The 22,076-nt window shown below is 41.0% G+C and overlaps 1 protein-coding gene across 4 annotated transcripts in view; it reads right to left on the bottom strand.

The window, feature by feature from the left end:
- LOC142400234 (calcium-activated potassium channel subunit beta-2-like) overlaps positions 1 to 22,076 on the bottom strand; it is a 41,403-nt gene that overhangs the window by 6,661 nt on the left and 12,666 nt on the right. Inside the window, exon 1 of one of the 4 annotated variants that reach the window (XM_075484985.1) lies at positions 10,461 to 10,952. The exons of the other annotated variants lie outside the window; for them this stretch is intronic. The gene's annotated coding sequence lies outside the window, so the exon portion shown is untranslated. Of the gene's footprint in view, positions 1 to 10,460; positions 10,953 to 22,076 lie in introns of those variants that run through there. 4 annotated transcript variants of the gene reach the window in all.

Raw genomic sequence — 22,076 nt, 5'->3', positions numbered from 1 at the left:
TGATTTCAAGTATTTCTTTCTTTTTCGTGCAATAAGTTCCAAAGTCAAAATAAGTAGCTGAAATTGATAAAGGATAGAATAGAATAAATAATACTTTATTCATCCCTCATTGGGTGAAATTCAAAAATTGATGATTCACGATGATGCACCTGGTTACCAATTTCTCTAAATAATGCTTGACAATCCATGTGGTATTTTATAGCAGGCTCCAAAAACAACATTTTGATATGATAAAATACTGATTCTACCATAAATAACTAAACTCATTCTTAGCAGCTGAATTCCTGACTGGGTTTTATATTTTTCAGACCTCGTCTCAAACACCAGCACCGAATATATCAGCTGATGAACAGACTGCAGGTAACATCAAGAGGGGAAAGCCGCCCCAGTTGGTGTTTCGGATATTCTGCATGTTCATATGTCAACACAGAGCTGACCCACCATACCTCACTCTTTTTTACAACCTAAGCTTAACAAGTCTCTTTCATCAGTCATCACTAGGAGTTCTGTCTTCACCCTGAAAGGTTACCCAGTTGTGTATTCTGTGTTGTGCTGTGATATGCAGCTTTAAAGCTGCAACGTTTTTAGATGGTAAATTAGATAAAAAAGACAACTTCACTGATCAAGAGTTCCTTTCACCTGGAAATGTGTGGAGGAATTTACACCTTTTAAATACTTCATATCTTAGACTTAAACTTTCTTTTATTGTCATTGCACAAAAAACACAAGTGAGTTTTGACAACGAAATGTCGTTCCTCGACTACCGGTCAACGTCGCTAGATATCCAAGCTATACAGACTGTACAATATAAAACGGTGTGGAAGTGCTGTGTGCCAGCACTCAGAATAAAGAATATAAAAAATATATAGAAATAAATAAAATGCACTTAGTGCAAAAGTGTTACTAAAATATTGCACTCAGCCTAAGGGAAATTGCACAGACAGAAGTGTGTAAAGTAAAGTGCGAGTAATTGTCCATGTCAATTGGGGGGGACGGGTTGTTGTTATGTGGGGGAGATGGATGGATGTGCGTTGAGCAGTCTTATGGCCAGGGGGAAGATGCCGTTATCGAGCTGTGCTTTAGATTTTTATATATTCATTCTGGAGCTTCTTCTTTCATGTCTATTTGACAAATGAGTTAAATTTATGGAGGCAGTACGGATACAGCTGATTATTTTTTTCAGAATTACGTCTGTATTCTAACCAAATCTTTGACAGAATTGCAACAAATGTCTGTTGGAAAATTGGCTACATTGAGTGGTGAGAAAAGCAGTTCTTCAGTTTTGGCTGCATTTCAGTCTGAAAAGGCCATTTAAAGTGTCTCAATTACTGGAAGCAACTGTCTACACTCAGCTAATTTGATAATGATTTTATATTTACGACAAGAGTAACTTACAAATGAAACGATAAAGTTCAAAGGACACTTTGATCCTGCAAACGCTCAGCCATTTACAGCGACTCAGTGTATGTGTTCTATGGCATAGTTTTACTTGTATGTTAGGTTGAATTGTTCATGAAAGAGGAGGCAACAAAAAACAATCTTGCTTGAGGGATGGTATAGAGTTTAGTATAAATTATATCACACACACATATACAGCAACCTGCTACATTACAGGCTGCAGGTCCTTAACAACTTATGCACTACAGAACTTTGGACTTGGAGTGATATCAGAACTCCTCACAAGAACATTGAGTTTTGCTGGTATAGTATTTGAAATACATAAGAGTTTGTCAACACAGTATCTTTCTGTAAAAAAGAAGACACTTCCTAAATGCACGATTGTGTTACATGAATGCTGGTTCTATGGTTAGCATTTATCCAGTGAATTCTGAATGGCAGACTCACTCAGAAAGGATGGTGGACACTGGTGGATTGGTAAATTGGACATATTTTGTTGGATTTAAGAATGTGTTGCTTCTGTTTGTGCTTATATCAAAGCATAAAAACCTTTTTTGACTTTCTTCAACCTTGCTGCCTGGCAATAAAGTTGATAATGGTTTCTTTATGCAAAACCTATAATTACATGCAGCTATAATGTTTTCAATTTTTCCCATTCTGTAAAATGTGCAGGTGACATTAGACATAAACCAAGAGGTGTGAATTCATCCAGTGCAAGGATAGCCTTTTGTGCGCGAGCTTGCTCCTTTGGTTTTTAGCTAACTCTGCCTCTGGGGAATCATGTTGAGTGTGACAGCCTTCCATGCAGTCCACAACCTTTTTAATGTGGAAAAACATGCAACCTAAAATAAGTGTGGTGCTGACACTCTGAGAGAAGACTCATGCACACACACACACACACACACACGCACACAGAGTACATGTTGGTTTGATGAATGTATGAGTGTGTTGACTACATGCCTACAAAGACATGTCTTGGATGGTCTAAAGATGGTTATCTTTTGAACGAATGGAAAAAACTCCAATGACACATTCATGAGGTGGCATGTGGACATGCTGTCCACAGCTCATTGCTGTGATTCCTTTACAGTTAAAGATCAAATGGAAACCCCACTGTGTCATTAAAGCTGATGTTGTGAAGATCAATGAAACTAACTGCAACCAGGAAGGAAAGTAACCTAATGCTAAATACAGTGTTGTCTTGTGAAGTTATACTCCTGTATGAATATATAATTGAATGAATCATTGAACACAAGTATGTTAAGCTGTAAGTAACCAATTTCATAGAGCTAAGTTAAAACGAATATTTTCTTAGACACGGTAAAACTTGTTTCCAGTGTTAACCAGGCTCAGAACTTTTCCTTATTTAAACCTTGCTCGAATATTCAACTTTCAAATATTCTAGCTTTCAAACTCAGAACTTTTTTATAGAGAATGACTCAATTTTACTGACATAATCTTTAAAATAACTCGGCCGAAATAGTCAAGTTGCTAAGAGATTCTCTTTATGCATATCAGGTTGCTGCCATCCCGAGTTCAAGTGATTTATTTATGTTGCGCCAAATGTCATATCAAGGCACTTGAAACATTTGAAGTTAACAGATTTTAAAAACAAAGTCTTATTTGAAACATTAGATACGTTTCTGGGTGGTTTCGTGGCGTTTCGGACTTTCACATACTGAAAAACAGAGATCTGCTGCAGATCTTAGTAAAGAAGTTAGGAAGTGTTGCTTCTCCTGGCCCAGTGTATAATGCATGTGTGTGTGTGTGTGTGTTTGTTAGGTAGCCAAGTCAATTGAAACAGAAAAAAGCTGCTAGGGCACTAAAGTGACACGTAAACTGTTCCATACTTGGAACTGTGAAAATTAAAAGACAACAGTCTTTGTGCTGTGCTGCATTTTGGTAGAGGGGAACCTCAGAGAAGGGAAAGAACCTTAGGTCTGTTCTAAGAGAGAGATTCTGTAAGGGAGTTTGGAGGAGTCAGGGAGAAAACCTGCGTCTTCAAATGACAGGACCGAGGACAGGAGAAGATTGAATGATGATGAAAAAGGATTGAAACAACAGAGTCTGCCTCAATTATTAGTCTTGAAAATGTTTCTGTTTATTGGGAAAAATATTCTGAAAAATATTCTGAAAAAACGATATAGCTATAGTTGGGTTATGCTCCTTATTTGAGCAAGGGCAATTATCCAAGTATATGTGGCGGTGAGTAAATGGAATCATTGGCCCAAAGCGTGTCATACCCCGGTACGATAGGTGGCGCTGTACCCATTTCAACTGTTGCTAATAGAGCCACTTCCTGTTGACGTCTTCACCACCAACAACAACAACAAACTCAGGCATTGGAGAAAGATGGCGAATGAAGAGCAAGATGAAGCTACGTCCCTCTACATTTGGTCTGTGATGAGCTGCTTGTTGCACAAACGCGATGCACAACGGAGCATTCTCCATCGCGTTGTTTGTTTCTTTCTGACGGCGACAACAACAGTAATATCGTCTCCCTTGACTTCCGGGTCACGACCCCGGGAAGAAAATCTCGAGCATGTGCAGAACACAAAGTCTAATTCACCACGTGCTTCAGCGTCTACAAGCAGGTTTAGTGTGACTTTCAACCCAGTTATCTCGGGGTCTTAATCCGACTGCGAGTAACCCGATCAAGTCCAATTTTTAGTCAAATTAAGGTGTATACATGAACTTAATAACTCAGTCTTATTGTAATTTAGCCATTAATTTGATTATTTCAGTGCCATGTAACCTCACTGACTTATTCACTTCAACTATGTCCATCTTGTTTTTGCCACACAATCGATATCCAAGCGCCAAGTGTCAGCTTTATTATGAAGGTGTTAAGTTTTAAGAACTGTGGTTAGAATTTAATTCTTTTAAAGCTGCAGTCGGCAAGTTTTCAAAATTGCGAGTCTAAAGTCGGAAAATTCGAACTGATACAACTCTCAGGTCCCTCCCCCAACCTCTAACAAGCTCCGAATCGCCCCCCAAACCCCTCCCCCTCTGTGGACGAGGTTGTGCACGTGAGTTCACACCAGTGTGAGCGCACACAAGCTGGGGCAGACTCACGCTTAGCAGCGTGTGCTCAAGCTGTGATTGACAGGTAGGATTCCTCCACCCTAACTTGATTGGTTAAAAACAGCCGGGAGCGCTCGGTTTTTGCAAGCATGATTGCAGGCTTCAGAGGGAGCTACAGATTTCGTTATTTTTCCTAAACAGCCTATTTAATATTCTACTTCCAGAATAACCATGACAGTTCAAGTTAATATGACTAAAAAAAAGTTGCCGACTGCCGCTTTAACATATGGTGTTCAGAGTTCATTGAGAGCTTTCACTGTCATTGAAACTGGCTTTCCTGGCAGTATGAGCAGAAGTTAAGTAATTAGCCAAATAAAAGATCATAAACAAGCTAGAAAAGAGCAAACATCCGGAGTGGTCTCCTGTCAATGACCAAGATAAAACATTATGACAAAAGTCTCAGAAGATTCCCCACAGGATGCAGTGTTCTGGTAAGCCACAAAGGCATGCATCAATTATTATTATTTTTTTTTAAACTAATTGAGTTCTGGACTGAAGTTTTGTGATTTGAGAATACAAAAATGAAGCTCTATCATGATCCAAGGCCCCTTAACTCATATATTGCTATATTTGAATTGCAAAACGGACCGCTACAGGAAATCTTTCCTGCCCACAGCCATCAGCATCTATAATAACTCCTTGATTTAATTGAGTTACATCAACATTTAATTTCCCTCTGGGATAAATAAAGTATTTTTGAATTGAATTGAATTTGAATATCAAACATATGGGAGTTTCTCCTGTGGTTTTGGCATATGTAGCTGTCAGTGGAACAGTCACTCTGGCATTTTTAAATGAATTTACTGCTCACTGAGGCAGTGGTATGCAGAAGAGTTCTGCATGCTCACATTCAGCCTAATGCATCAACACTCACTGTATGACATGACAGTCAGCAGGACAATGTTCCTAAACATATGGCCGCCACAGCCAAAAGTTTTGTAGGGTGAAGAGGTGGAATATCATGAATGGCAGAGTAAGTCAGCTGATCCAAATTCAACTGAGCTGCATTCCACCCTCTTATGTTCAGCCAGGCCAAAGGCAAAGAGATAATAAAGGCAAGATATGGATGTTGCTGCACTGCAAGCGGGCAGAGCTTCACTATGGAGGATACCAAACATCTACTGAAGTCTGTTGGTCCAATACTTTAAGAGGCCCACACACACGCTCACACTCACTCCTAGACCAATTAACCTAACATGCATGTTTTTGAACTCCCGGCTGGGGCCTTTCTTTGTGGAGTTTGCAAAATTGTCCTTAGGAGTGAGTGTGAGCGTGTGTGTGATTGTTTGTCTCGTTTGTCTCTGTGTGGCCCTGGACAGGCCCTGGACTGTTGGCCTGTCCAGGGTGCACCCCGCCTCTCGCCCGACGACCGCTGGGATAGGCTCCAGCCCCCCCGTGACCCGACTGACGGATTAGGCGGGTATAGAAAATGGATGGATGCAAGTTTTTGGACAGTACCTGGAGAGAACCCACGCATACACGGGGAGAACATGCAAACTCCACACAGAAAGGCCCCAGCTGGGAGTTGAACCTAGAACCCTCTTGCTGTGAGGTGACAGTGCTAACCACCACACCACCGTGCACTTTAAGAGGCCTTGGGATGCAAAGAATTTCCCACCGAATATCAGATATGATGTTTTGTTTGACTAATGCAATATTTTTGCCATTTTATAGTTGTATATTTGATTTCAGATTGAATGTTTGAAATCACAGAGGATAATTAACCTTGTCTCGAGCTGACACTTTGCGGTAAGACGTATTGCTTCCCTTCCTGTTACTTTGTTAGTGTACTGTGGAATTTTGCTCCTCTTGGACTACTGATAATCACTTTATTTCTCCCTATAACAATATGCTGTGTAGACCGTGCAGACCGAAGTGCAGACCGAGCAGTCCCCTGCTTTCGAGCAGCAAACACCGTAACAGGTGCGGCTGTCGGCAGGCGGCAGCACGTAGTGATACGAAGGGAGAGAAAATAGCACCAAGCGATTGAGAGGTCTGACTTTTTCCTGGAGAACGATTTTGAGACGCAAATGTCTTACTCTTTTGAACTCATATTGTTTTGAGAAGCAAAACGCTTTATTTTTGTGGCTCCAGCCAACTAGCCGGACTACTTTCGTCAACGCCCGAACTCAGCTGGAACTCGGCACACAGGACGCAGCAGGGGGTAAGAAAATGTTCATAAATGATATTGCTAGTATGGGATGTCATACAGCTTCATGTGAAAAGAGCCGAACTATCCCTTTAACTCTCAGCAGTGATGATTTCATGAGATTGCTTCCTGTCTCTCTCCAACTGTCCTAACATTAAAGGCATAAAAAGCCCAAAAAATACTTAAAAAAAAAATACCTACTCTTGATTCAGAAGTGTTAGTTAATTATAGACCTATATCCAATTACCCTTTTTTTTCTATGGTTCTTGAAAAAATTGTTGCAGCTCAACTTTGTGATCATTTCCACAGCAATAATCTGTTTGAAGAGTTTCAGTCAGGATTCAGAGTGCATCATAGCACAGAAACAGCACTGCTGAAAGTTACCAATGATCTCCTCTTAGCCTCTGATAGCGGACTTGTGTCTGTGCTTGTCCTGTTGGATCTCAGTGCTGCATTTGATACGGTCGATCACAGTATCTTATTACAGAGACTTGAACATGTTATTGGGATTAAAGGAACTGCATTAGGCTGGTTTAAGTCATATTTATCTGAAAGATTTCAGTTTGTTCTTGTAAATGAAGAATCTTCCTCACACACCAGAGTAAGTCATGGGGTTCCTCAGGGTTCTGTGCTTGGACCCATTCTTTTCACTTTATGCATGCTTCCATTAGGTAACATTATTAGACAGCATAGCATAAATTTCCATTGCTATGCTGATGATACTCAGCTGTACTTATCTATAAAACCAGATGAACCCAATAGGTTGGTCAGACTACAAGCATGTCTTAACCCATTGAGGCCGGGAAAGCATTGCCGCATTTCTACTTTTAAAGCCGGGGGCGCTGTTGCGTTATTCTACCTTTAAGGCCGGGAAAGCGTACACGTCTTTTTTCATGTATAAGGTTGTTTTGCACCAATTATTGACCTCTGCGCCAATTAAATGCATTATAATAGACACGTGAGAGTGTCGTCATGTTCCTCGTGTCATTGTTTTGAAGTTAAGTTACATCGGAAAAAAAAAAAAAGTTAAGTTTCATCGAACGGAGGACTTTCAGTGGGAAGACATTTCAGACGGTAGCGATTGTGAGGAGTTTCTTGGCTTTGATGATGCTGAAGAACGTGCTGACCCAATTGATGAAGATTTATGGCTAGCACATATGTTTGAAGATGATTTTGAAGGGTTTGAATGTGAGTGGAAGACTGACAATTACCACCGTAATCGACGGAGAGATTTCAACCGCACACCAGGGGTGAAAGTAGGTTTACCTGCAGATGCCACACCATTGCAGGCATTTTAATCATATTTTTAGTGAGGAGCTTTGGGCGCATCTCGTTTCCGAGACGAATAGATACAGTGACCAGGTACTTCAGACTCCAGCTCGAGCAAAGATGGCAAGGTGGTCACACGTAACTGTGCCGGAGATGAAAACGTTTATTGGAATGTGTATGGGCATGGGGCTCCTTGTGCTGCCAGTACGAAGAGATTACTGGCGATAAAATTAATAGATAAATAAATAATTAAAATATAAAATTACATTTTATTTTATTACTGTTCTCTAATTGAAAATAGCGCTGTTCCTGCACTTGACTTTTTATTTTATTTCTGTTTTGTTTATTGAAAATAGTGCTGTTCCTGCACTTTACTTTTTACATTTTCTATTTTCGTGAAGGTGTATCTAAATAAACTCAATTTCCAAAGAAAGCCACAGGTGTTAGCTCTCAAATACTTTTTGAATTTTGTTTCTATCTGCTACAGAGGCTGAGAAATCAATCATTTAGTGGGTGTTGACACAATTGCTGAATTTCCAGAAAAACTTCAGGTTTTAGGGGGTCTTTCTGAAATCGCCCATAGGTTTTACAGGCATTCTTTTCCAGGCGTCTCAGGCCTAAATGGGTTAAAGACATAAAGACCTGGATGACTCAGAACTTTCTGCTTCCAAACTCAGACAAACTGAAGTTGTTATCTTTGGACCTGAGCGCTTCAGGGAGAAATTATCTATCTACATAGTTACTCCAGATGGTATTTCCTTGGCTTCTAGTCCTACAGTGAGGAACCTTGCAGAATTGAATTTGACTCGCATATAAAACAGGTTTCTAGGACTGCCTTCATTCACCTTCGTAATATTGTTCAAATCAGGAACATCCTGTCTCAGAGTGATGCAGAAAAGCTGCTCCATGCATTTGTTACTTCAAGATTGGACTGCTGTAATTCTTTATTATTGGGCTGTCCCACATATTCTCTGAAAAGCCTCCAGCCGATCCTAAATGCTGCAGCCAGAGTTCTGATGAGAACTAACAGCAGAGATCATATTTCTCCAGTTTTAGCTTCTCTTTGCTCCCAAACTGCAGGTTTACTTAAGGTTCCCAGAGTTTCTAAAAGTAGAATGGGAGGCAGAGCCTTCAGTTATCAGGCCCCTCTCTTGTGGAATAAGCTGCCAGTAAATGTCCGGGAAGCAGACACCCTTTCCACTTTTAAGACCAGGCTTAAAACTTTCCTTTTTGATAAAGCTTATAGTTAGGGATGGCTCAGGTGATCCTGAAACATCCCATAGTTAAGCTGCTATAGGCCCAGACTGCTGGGGGGCCTCATCTGTCACACCTTTCCTCACTTTACTCTCTTTTTCCCCCGTTTAATTTCTCAAATGACATTACATACATGTAATTTGGCACTTTATAAATAAACTGAATTGAAGAGAAAGAGCTTGCAACTATCCAAAATAAGTCTGGAGAGTAAATCAGTGGGTGTTTGACATTCAAAAAAATGCAAATAAACAGATCAACATCTTGAAGAAACTATTACCAGGCTACTAACACAGAGGCACTCAGCATGACAGCACTAAATATTGACTGAAAGCATACTTCCTGGCATATACATACACACAGAACCACAAAGTTTGTTCCATAAAATTAACAGGGCCATGCATGACCACTTGATGGGTGCCTGAGTCAATATTTACATATCCTGTATGTAGAAGCTGGTTGGCTGGTTCATGTGAACACTGTTTCAGAGCAGCCTTTTGACACAGCAGAGCTCTTAGCTGCAGCTTAGCAATAATTCAAGCTGACTGAAATCTACACCGCTGATAAGACAGTCGATGGTGGGAAATGTTAACACAAGTGGCAAGCAGTCACACTTTATAATTGAAATGTAAACCCTCTCTCCAACCAGGCTGATGTTTGAGGTGCCCCATTTTGTTCCCATTTGAACACTGATGCAAAACATTCTCAAAATGACGTGAAACACCTAATGCAATAAGGTGTGGCAACACTTTCTTGGCTTTATGGTGTAAAAATTGCAAAATACAGCATTCACTTGAACAACTAGTACATGTTTAAGGCTTGTAACGGTTTGGGCCATAGCTTGGATCAAAGAATCAGGATATTTCTTTATAGATAAGCTCCATAGAAAATTGCAAATAATTGCAAATCAATTTTTAAGTGCTAATTTGTGGGCCTAAGATTTAATTTAGAATGAAAGCTGTACTCAGGACCAGATAACTGATTTTGCATTGCTTATGATTAATATTTTTCACTGCCACTGATCCCAGCTCTCTGGGATGTGCGCTGGTTTGTATGCAAGTGTGAGGTCAGTACATTCAACAACCAAAGACACAAAGAACTATTAGATAGCAGTATATGTGTCCCAAGTTATACAACTTTAAGAGTGAATTCTATAATTGCTGTTACTTTCACTTTATATAAACTAAACAGAATAATCAACCATGGCTCTATTTAATCATAAATGGATATAAAACAAAACTGAGATTTTATAGATATCTCTTGCATTTTGTAAGCCAAATGAGAGCAGTGATGATGGAACAAAACTCACCTTAATTCTGATAGTGGTGTCGGATAAAGATCAACTGTTAGACTGCCATACTATTTGTCCCCTGACATGGCACCCTGCGCTTAAAAACACCCCCACCCATGGGCATGTTACTTAGCTTTACAAAATGATCGCTGCCCTTTAATGCACTTAGTGAAAGTGATTGCTGTTAAAGACAAAAGCTCTGCAGTCCTCCGTTTTCCTGGTAAACACAGAAGAAACTTGTGTTGACAGTTTCAATAAGTTCATAAGATAATCTGCCAGTGGATTCTTCCTAGCAGAAAAATGAGAGAAAACAAGAAATTTTCAATAATGATCCATCATCTCCCAATTTCTAACCAACACGTCTTTGTGACTGGGGTGAACCAAGCCTTGTGGCTCTGCTTTGACTGCTGGTCTGTCTGAAGTATCAGGTGTCTTTAACTGAGTTTACGTCAGCCTCATCCGTGTCTGTTAATGGTGATGTGGGAGGCGACTGGGTTGTGGAGGGTTGGGCTGTAGTTGAAGGTGAAGAGGAGGATTATATAAATTGAGCAAATACATTCTGCAGCTTTCTCAGCTCCAAAAGTCAGATGGTAAGATTTCCCTGCTAAAAAGAAGTAAGAAGTATATTTCACCTGAAACAGAGGTCGGCTACAGAACCAGCATTTTTTAAACTGACTTCTCTCCTCTGGATTAATAGGACAACTACAGTGTGGTTTAACATATAGAAAACATAGTAGTTATGGCATACAAGTTAGGAACAAGTCATTAAGTCTGATGGCATTAATACACATCCCAACAAGTCCCACAAAATTACCAAAGTGAGCATTTGTTTGATTAAATAAATTAGATTAAATAATGAATGAAAAATACTATATTTATATTATTTATACTATATACAGGCCCGCCGATAGGGGAGGACAAACGGGCCCAGGAATGGGGGGGGCCCAAAAAAAAAAAAAAAAAGGAATATGCGCATTAGTCCGCAAATATGTCCAAATGTTTCAGGCACGCACGCCAATCAGGCTGAATTGATTTGAGAATCAGTCAGCTGAATGACAGCCAGTGTAACGCGGCTCTGGTTAAACCTTATAAGCTGAATTAGTTATTGGACACAAAGTACAAGCTGTGCAAGACAGATGTCTCCCTGTGGATCTATAATCATTAGGACATGACATTTCATCTAATAATAATAATAATGCATTTTATTTACAGGCGCCTTTCATGGCACTCAAGGTCACATTACAAAAACAACAGCCAAAATAATTAAAATCACTAAGAGCAAAGACAGTCAGAGGGAGTAGACCTGTTTAAAAAGGTGGGTTTTGAGATGGGATTTGAAAGTGGAGAATGAGTCAATGTTCCTGATGCTGGGGGAGGGAGTTCCAGAGACGGGGGGGAGCGGCTAAAGGCTCTGGCCGTCATGGTGGTCAAACGGGCAAGAAGGCCAATGAGGCTGATAGAAGAGGTTGACCTAAGTGTCCGGGAAGGGGTGCTGATATGGAGGAGGTCAGAGAGGTATGAGGGAAAAAGGTTATGGATGGTCTTGAAGGTGTGGAGCAGAATTTTAAAGACCAGGCAGAATTTGACCGGAAGCCAGTGAAGCTGTTGGAGAACAGGTGTAATGTGATTGATGGATGGAATCCTGATGATGATGCGGGAGAGGCAGAGTTCTGGATCAATTGGAGCTTATGGATTGGCTCGTGGGGGAGACCAAACTTGTGGGTGAGACCAAAACCAGAGTGTGTACCAGGATGGCAGTGGAGTTGGGAGTAAGGGATGGACGGAGAAGGTTGATGTTGCGTAGATGGTAATAGGCTGACCGGGTAATGTTATTGATGTGGGTATGAAATGAGGGAGTACTGTCAAGAGACAACACCCAGACTCTTAAAGAATAAGACCGTTTTTTTTTACATTGGGCCCTTGATTTCACATTATAACATGATGTTCTACTCACTCCTGCTTGTTGTTGAACATTTGGAGCTGTTCCGAAGATATTCGAGAGGCGTCTGGCTGCTCTCTTGAGATATTCGGCCATGAAACGGTTTCCTATGGGCAAGCTTATACAGGCACAAACTATGCTGTTTATAATTTATTAATTACTCTACACTAGCACTGATAACGTGGAGGTGCGTCACTTACTTAAAAAAATCCGGGTTACTTATTTTGAATTTTAGCCGAATGAATAAATAGGCAGCAGGTCTGTGGGCTGTCTGTGGTAATAGCACCACAGGACGTCAGTAACACCCACTTTACGACAAAACAATCTAAATTACAGAAACCCGGATTTTTTTAAGTAAGGGTTACGAAAATGGTAACGGTACGGTACGGATCGGTATGCTTTCGTGGTAGTGGAAACACTGAAATAAGCGAACCGTTCCGACCCGACCCGTACCGGACTGCATAGTGGAAACACGCCTTAAGAGAGGATTTAGAACCAATGAAGAGAACCTCTGTTTTATCACTGTTGAGTGTCAGAAAATTAGAAGAGAACCAGGTTTTGATTTCTTGTAAGCAGTCACAGAGGGAGGAGGGTGGGAAAGTGGAGCTGGGTTTGGTAGAAAGGTAGAGCTGGGTGGCGTCCACGTAACAATGGAAGTGGATGTTGAATTTGCGGGAAAATCTTACCAAGGGGAAGGAGATAGATGATGAACAGGATAGGGTCGAGTACCGAGCCTTGGGGAACACCAGAGGAGAGGAGAGATGGTAGGGATTTGAAGGTTTTCAACTGGATGAACTGAGTGCGGCCAGAGGGATAAGATTTAAACCAGTCCAGGGGTGTGTTGGAAATGCCAATAGATGCTAATCTGTCAAGAAGGGTGGTATGGGAGATGGTGTCAAAGGCCGCACTCAGGTCGAGGAGGATGAGGATGGATAATAGTCCGGAGACAGGTGCCATCAGGAGGTCATTAGTGATTTTGAGGAGGGCTGTTTCTGTGCTGTGACATGGGCAGAATCCAGACTAGAACTGTTCGTAAAGGTTATTGTTATGAAGATGTGCGTGTACCTGTGAAGCCACTGCTTTTTCCAGAATCTTGGGAGAAATGGTAGGTTAGAGATTGGTCGTAGGTTGTTGAAGTCACTGGGGTCTGAACAAGGTTTCTTGAGTATAGGTGTAACAGCGGCAGATTTAAGAGTGGATGGTACAGAACCAGAGGTGAGAGAGGAGTGAATCATGGCAGTTATCAGGGGTAACAAGGAGGGGAGACAGGCCGTGACTAAGGGAGAAGGCAGGGGGTCAAGCTGACAGGTAGATGGTTTAGATTTCTGGATGAGGTCCGAGATGTCAGCAGCAGAGGGTAGTTCTCTCAAGCTAGAGACGCTTGAGAGAAGGGGGCATGGAAAACTGGAGGGGATAGAATGCAGAGGGTCTGCGGGGTCAGTTGCTGGTGAATCCTGAGTATTTTATCATAGAAGAATGACATTAGGGAATTGCAGTGATCTATGGAGTAGAAATGTGGAGGAAGTGAGGTCGGAGGGCGCTGTGTGTTGTTGAGCACTGAGTACAGGGCTCAAGTGTTTCCATCACCAGCCCTGATTAGACCTGCATAATATTGTGATTTAACTGAGGAGAGTGTGTCTTTGTAGAGAAGGATGTGGGTATGATACAATTGTTTGTGAACAGAGTCCGGTTTTTTTTGAAGAGCGCTAGATGGAATGCAGGGGCTCTAGTTGACAACAGGAGCAAGTGAATTCAACAGGAATGGAGGCCATTGTTGTAGTGGGTAACCAGTTGATCAGGAGTGGACGAGTAACTGAGACTGGGGAGGCTGTTAATGCCTGTGGTGAGAGCTGCTAAATTATTATTTTTGATGTTGCGAAAAGAAATGAGCCGTGATTGTTTGACTTTCTAAAGTGTTAAGCTGGCATTGAATGATATTTACATGTGATCAGACTTTAACATGAGTATTGACGCTTTCTGTAACTACTGGCTGCACAAAAATATAATAGATATTCTAAATAACCTCCTCTATTGCAAGGGAACTCAATGGTTTCTGCATGTCCTGATATTTTACTGCATGCACAGCTATTTCTAACTGTTCTTGTAGCTGTTGACAAGGTCATATTCAGCATGGTTGTGAAAACCACAAGATGATTGTTCTGTGATGTTGTCAAACAGTCTGTTGCATGCACATACTCTCACATACCTCCAAATTCCACACGCTACCCCCTAATGCATCCTTAGACGCCTGCACAGCCACATACCACCTTAACACACGCATTCCCTCACATACTTGTGCAGCTTCATCTTGAGCAGATCATGAGCAGAGCCACTCAGATCTTTCTAACACGTTAACCACACTGCATGCTTGGAAGGCAGGACCGTCAGGTGGCACGGTGTTGGCATAGTTGCTGCTGCTCTCTGTGACAAGGTTGGGCTCACAGACATACAGGCGTGCCTTTACAACAAGTCACAAACACTTAGTTTACCCTGACCCTACTGTTTGCCTATCCTTTACCTAACGTACCCCTAAAATATCATGATTTATGCTTTAAGGACTTTGATGACATTTCTATTTTTGTGAAAAACACGTAACAAAACATAACTGACTCACATAGACACGCAGTTAGGGTGCGTCTGAGCAGTGATGTCATGTTTCTGTTTCTGGAAGGTTATTTGGATGGCATTTGTTTTGTGTGTGTAGTGTGCAGTTGTATCCTTCTGACTGCTGACCACACAGTAAGAGTCTGATGCAGCTGCTGGGCTTTGTCTAGAATAAAAGTGCTGTAGTGCAGCTTATAAAATGAAGATAAAGATGCACGCACAGTGGTGAAGTGGTTAGCAGCGTCACCTCACAACAAAAGGGTTTCTTGTTCAAATCCCAGCTGTGGAGTTTGTATGTTCTCCCCCTGTATGTGTGGGTTCTCTCTGTTCCATTCAAAAACATGCATGTTAGGTTAATAGCTGCCTCCAATTTGAGTGTGAGCGTGCATGGTTCTTTGTCTCTGTGTGACCCTTTGAGGGTGTATCCTTCCTCTCGTCCAATGACAGCTGGGATAGGCTTGGCCCTAGTTTTTAAACGTGTAAATTTTTCCATTAATATGAAAATATGTCAGTTCGAAAAGTCAGATAATTGTGCTGTGTGTATTCATTTGAATAATTTATACATTTAATTTCATGAGGTTTGTCAGGCATTTTCCTTCTTGATAACCAAAGACTGGTCAAGGCTTTTAACTGCACAGTCAAGCGATGGTCCTGCAGTTACTACAGTACCCAAACACATTGCATTCTACATTTGGTAAAGGTCATGATTACCAACCAAGTGTGGCTGGGAAGTATTTTGCCTTTTTCACACTAGAAAAAAAAACTGCAAACACCTGTTAACATCTGGCCCTTGATTGTTTAATCAGCATTTAGACCCACGCCGAATGACTCTGCAATAGACAGGTTTTACTCGGCTCCAGCTGGGCTTATCTTCAATGGGATCACAAGATCTGGTTGCACATGCCATTGTTCGTGTAAGATCTATTTTATTCTCAAGGCTTTTCACGTATGCCTTTTCAAGCTGGGACTGATGCTCCTTTCTTACATTGTGTCATGTGTGAAAGTGTCTTTATACACATTATTGAGAAAATTATGATTCTATTGTATCACACGTATTGATTTTGTAGTATAGAATGTCAGTGAGTACTAATGGAAGAGAAGTGGAGACAGTTGGTATTAACAATAACAACCAGGTAATATTAATATAATAATCCAGAGTGCTCAGAAGTCATTCTTACACATGTAATTAGATTATCAGTGGAGCTGTAGTTTATAGTAGCTCTAGGTTAATTTAATCCAAATATTAATATTATTTCCAGATTGTGAAAAAGACAAAAAAAACTTCTATCTTTAAATTGCATCAATCTGAAAAATGTTTTTCTCTAGCACTATTAAATAATTACTTTACACAACAAAATGATTAATAATATAAACATAAACACATCCTTCTTTTCTTACCTACATGGTGTACCACCAACAAAATAATAATTCTCTAGTCTTAAAGTTATGTTATTATGTTAATACTTCAAATGACAGTTAAGCATTATATTTATCTGAAAACTACATTTACCAAATGCAAAGTGTAGAATTAATCAAATTGCGTACATGACAATATTTTTGAGGAATTTCTCCTCTTTTATAATACTACTCCACCACTCGGAAAAATACTGCACCTGAATCAACTACATTCACCTGGATATATGCAGTAGTTCCAAAATAATGTGTGTTGCTGGCATCACATTGAAACTGCTCATATTCTCATTTTTTATGTTCTGGTGATTTCAACATGGCAGTTATGCCTGTGTAAAACTGAATGTAATCCCACAGTTGTGTGCTCTGCAGACAAAGTAATAATGAGACACCAGTTTCTGTGACACCCCAATGCCACTGATGGTTTCAGCCTGGCCGCTCCTAAAAATTTTTAGGCCAGTTATTGATCGCATTCTGACCAAATGCAATGACTGGACAGCCTGCCAGCTTCTTTTACAGCTCTTCCTCCTTTTACCTCCCCCCTACCTCCAGTATACAGTTACACATCACCTGAGTCTACAGATCACTGCGTGGACAGGGGGTTAGAGCAGCTTGTAGACAACACCTTAATGGCAGAGAAAGTACAGCAACTCAAACGTTCCACATCAAGCAGTGCTCCAGGAGGCAAGAAAAAGAAGACTGCATTAGAAAAGACCACAACTAAAAAAACTTTTGGCTAAAGAAAGGGGTCAAAACAGGGTCAACAAGAGAATAGGTTTTCCAAGATGGTGAAGGCCCCTGCTACTACAGGCCAACAAACTGACTTCATGGTTGCTGTTTTTCTGCAGAACGTAGTGATTTGGTTTGTGGGGGATTTGTTGACAATATAGCTAGTGCAGCTATGTAGCTACACTTGGTGTTAGACAATGACTGTATTTACTGTATCACCATTTTTGGTGTTAGCCTTAGACTAAGGCTTGTGTATACTTCGCAGCAGTGTGTCGCAGTGAGCTTGTCGCAGACACGACGCAGTTATTTTTGATTTATGCCTTGAAGCGCTGTCTGCGCTATGTTAATCCCACGCCACAACGCAAGAGGGACAATCACGAACAAGCTAGGATTGTGGGTGTTACGGTTACGGAGGTCATTCAACAACAATGGCGACTGGACGAATGCGCACTTTGATTGAGATGCAGCTGATCGATCTAGAAATAGAAGAAATATTGCTACTACTGGAGCTGGCAGAGAGGCGAAAGAATCGTCACGGTTAGCACGGTTAGCGTCAGCCGGTTAGCAAACCGGAAATACGCATAGTGTAGAGCGGATGTAGAGTTGACCAATCAGAGGCCTCCTTTCTCTCCTCCCTGCGGCGATGTCTGCGGCACTGTCTGCGGTGAGTTACAGTTTTGAGGAGGTGCACCAGAGTGTCTGCGTAGTGTCTGCGTAGGGGGCGGGGGCATGTCTGCGTTAACTGCGACACACACGCAGACGACCTGGTTTCCGACCATAAATCAGGCTTAAAGCTGCAGTCGGCAGGTTTTCAAAATTGCGAGTCTAAAGTCGGAAAATTCGAACTGATACAACTTTCAGGTCCCTCCCCCAACCTCTAACAAGCTCCGAATTGCCCCCCAAACCCCTCCCCCTCTGTGGACGAGGTTGCGCACGTGAGTTCACACCAGTGTGAGCGCACACAAGCTGGGGCAGACTCACGCTCAGCAGCGTGTGCACAAGCTGTGATTGACAGGTAGGATTCCTCCACCCTTTATCTTCCCAGTCATTTGAGTGTAAGCAATTCATGCTTGCCTTACTGTGTACTTTTTGAGGAGCGACGTCGCCATCTAGTGGTCTCATGCAGATCGTTTTTCAATGTCTGCTTTCTTTCCCTGCAACTATGTTTATTTCTATATCCATTATTTTACTGGTTGTTCAAGGTATAATACCAATTTAATTCAGGGGCAGGTTTAATACTACATGATAAATCGGTTGTATGTTTACTATTTCTGGCTACTCGCCGCTCAGGCGGACGAGCATCAGATTTATTTTTTTGACTGTTATGCTTACTGTTGGAATTTTGGGGGTTTGTGGGTGGGGGGTGGGGGGTGGGGGGTAGGGTGAGGGTGGGTTTTTCCTTAGGCCAATTGTCTCTTTTTTGTCTAGTTGTCCAATTCTATTTGTTTTTCTGTTTTATTTTTTTCATTTTCCTCTTCATTTGTGTCACAGCCCTTCATTTAGTTTTAGAGTGTCCCAGGTATAGCTCCCATATGATTCACTTAGAAACTCATGATTTCAAAGTCCTGATATAGATGACAACTCCCTCTACAATGCAAGGTGGATCGAATAGGCACCCTGTTAAAATTGTAACCTGGAATGTACGTGGTTTAGGTGGGCCAATTAAACGGTGTAAAGTCCTCTCACACTTAAAGAGCCTCTCAACGGACATAGCGTTTTTACAGGAGACTCACTTACGAAGATCATGTGAGATTACGCAAACCATGGGTTGGTCAGATCTTCCACTCCAATTTTAATAGTAAATCCAGAGGCGTGGCTATTTTAATTCATAAAAGAATCCGTTTTTCTCCTGATCAGACATACTCTGATCCTTGTGGCCGCTATATTATAGTTTCTGGCTTGCTCTTTGGAATTCTGAGTGCGGCACCAAATTGGGATAGCCCAAATTTCATGTCCAATGTTTTCTCTCATTTACCAAATTTGGATACTCACAAATTAATTCTAGGTGGAGACCTTAATTTTGTCACTAACCCTGCTATTGACCGTTCTCAATCTAAAACGGTGATGCCATCAGCTATGTCCAAGACGTTAACAACCTTCATGGAACAAATTGGCTGTGTTGACCCCTGGCGTTTTTTACATCCTAGTGCTAAGGATTTCTCCTACTATTCTGCTGTCCATAAGGTCTAGTCACGTATTGATTACTTTTTTATTGATAAGACTTTTCTACCCTTTGTTCGCTCCACACAATACTCTGCTATTGTCATTTCTGACCACGCCCCCCACATATTAGACGTCTCTTTACCATCAAATTCCCACAGGCATCAAGGTGGATGGCGGCTTAACTCTAGCCTGCTTGCTAATTCAGATTTTTGTGATTATGTTTCCACAAACATTAAGGTTTTCTTAGAAATAAATAGATCTGAACAAGTATCTCCATCTCTCTTATGGGAAACATTAAAAGCATTTATTAGAGGTTGTATTATATCTTTTAGTACACACTTGGCTAAAAGTAGAAGATTGAAGCAACAAGAATTAACAGATGCCATTCTTAAAATAGATAGGCAACAGGCGGTGGCAATTCATCCTGATTTAGCTGCCAAACGCTTACAATTACAGACAGAGTTTGACTTATTATCCACTGGGAAAGCAGAATACTTATTGCAGCGTACAAGAGCAACGTATTATGAGCATGGGGATAGGGCTGGCCGCCTTTTAGCCTCACAGTTGAGACACCAATCTGCTTCACGTTTTATTTCACAAATTTATGATGCTTCCCATAACCTGACTACAGACCCCGCCTCCATAAATTCAGCATTTTCCTCCTTTTCTTCTACTTTATATCAATCAGAACCTCCTTCTGATAGTTTGTCCATGGACTCCTTTTTAGACAACTTAGAATTTCCAACTTTAAGTGAAGACATGTCAGGAAGTTTAGATGAACCCCTTAAGCTAGAAGAAATCACCTTCTGTATTTCCCAAATGCGGAGTCACAAAGCCCCTGGCCCAGACGGCTATCCAGTAGAGTTCTTTAAGAAGTTTTTTACTCAGCTAACCCCCTTACTACTGGATGTTTATAATGATTCATTGGAGCAGGGTGTTTTACCTCCAACTCTCAATCAGGCTTTGATTTCCCTTATATTAAAGAAAGACAAGGACCCAAATTTATGTGGCAGTTATAGACCCATCAGTCTACTTAACAATGATGTTAAAATTCTAGCAAAGGTGCTTGCACATAGACTTGAGACCTGTCTCCCCCAAATCATATCAGAAGACCAAACAGGTTTTATCCTTGGCCACCAACTATCATCCAGTGTACGTCGACTCTTGAATGTGGTTTTATCTCCTTCTGCCTCTCCAACTCCAGAGATGGTCATCTCCCTAGACGCAGAACGGGCGTTTGACCGTGTAGAATTTAAGTACTTATTTTCTGTATTGCATAAGTTTGGGTTTGGAACTAAATTGATTTCTTGGATTCGTCTTTTGTACTCTGCTCCCATGGCTAGTGTTAAAACTAACTCTGATACATCTCCTCCCTTCCCTTTGGCACGTGGAACTCGTCAGGGGTGCCCCTTGTCCCCATTATTATTCGCATTAGCCATAGAACCCCTTTCTATAGCCTTGAAAACTTCCCCACAATTCTCTGGTATAATTAGAGGAGGCCTTGAACATAGAGTCTCACTATATGCTGACGATTTATTGTTATATGTGCTTGACCCTCTAAACTCTGTTGATAAAATTGTAGATTTACTTAAGGTATTTGGAACTTTTTCAGGATATAAATTAAATATTGCTGAGAGTCTTTGTTTTCCTATCAATCAGTCTGCTAAATTAATCCCTCCAGGTACACTACCCTTTCAGTTTTCCCCCAATGGCTTTAAATATTTAGGCGTTAATGTCTCCCATTCACTCAGCTCTCTTCATAAAAACAATTTTATGAACCTTGTTGAGAATATAAAAGCAGACCTTCAGAGATGGCATGCTCTACCCCTCTCACTTGTTGGCCGAATTGAGACAATTAAAATGAACGAATTACCCCGTATCTTATTCCTGTTTCAGACACTCCCTATTTTTATACCTAAATCTTTTTTTAAATCATTGGATACCATTATATCCTCTTTCATTTGGACTGCCAAGATTCCTAGGATTCAGAAAAGAATGCTGGAAAGACCCAAGCTGGTGGGGGGTTTTGCTCTACCAAATATGTTGTTATACTACTGGGCAGCAAACATTCAAATGCTTAAAAAATGGTATCATGACCCAGACATCAACTGGTGTGTAATTGAAGCTAACTCTTGCATTACATCCTCCCTCCCTGCCTTACTTTTTGCTCCTTTCTCTACACGCCCTTCTCAACATACTAATAATCCTGTGGTTCTTTCCTCCCTAAAATTCTGGAAGCAGTTTAGGCATCACTTTGGTCTCAAATCTCCATCTGTTCTCCTTCCAATCTGCAACAATCACTTATTTTTACCTTCCAGCATAGATCAGACCTTTATGCTATGGAGAAGTGTGGGCTTGGTCTCTTTCAATGACCTTTATTCAGGTAACTCTTTTGTAAGCTTTGCTGACCTGGTCAAAGAAATTTGGTGTTTCAAATCATGGTCTTTTCAGATATTTTCAATTAAGAAACTTTGCTAAAGCTCAGTTCACTTCCTTTCCAACATTGCCGGAAAAAACTTTGATAGAAGACATAATGAGCTCCTCAGTTTTCAACACTCGCATTTCATCAATACACAATCTCCTCCTCTCATCCCAGTTGACTCCCCTTCTGGGACTTAAGGATACTTGGGAAAAGGAACTTGGTCTTTCGTTAGAGGAATTCTGGTGGATGGATGTTTTGGCCAGGATTAACACCACCTGCATATGTGTACGATTGAGTCTTATTCAGTTCAAAGTGGTTTTCAGACTTCATTATACTAGGGCCAGGCTGAAAAAACTGTTCCCTGATG

This window comes from Odontesthes bonariensis, chromosome 15 (assembly GCF_027942865.1).
Source record: "Odontesthes bonariensis isolate fOdoBon6 chromosome 15, fOdoBon6.hap1, whole genome shotgun sequence".
NCBI lineage: Eukaryota > Metazoa > Chordata > Actinopteri > Atheriniformes > Atherinopsidae > Odontesthes > Odontesthes bonariensis.
The sequence above is the reverse complement of the archived record's forward strand: the minus strand, read 5'-3'. Positions and strand labels throughout refer to the sequence as shown.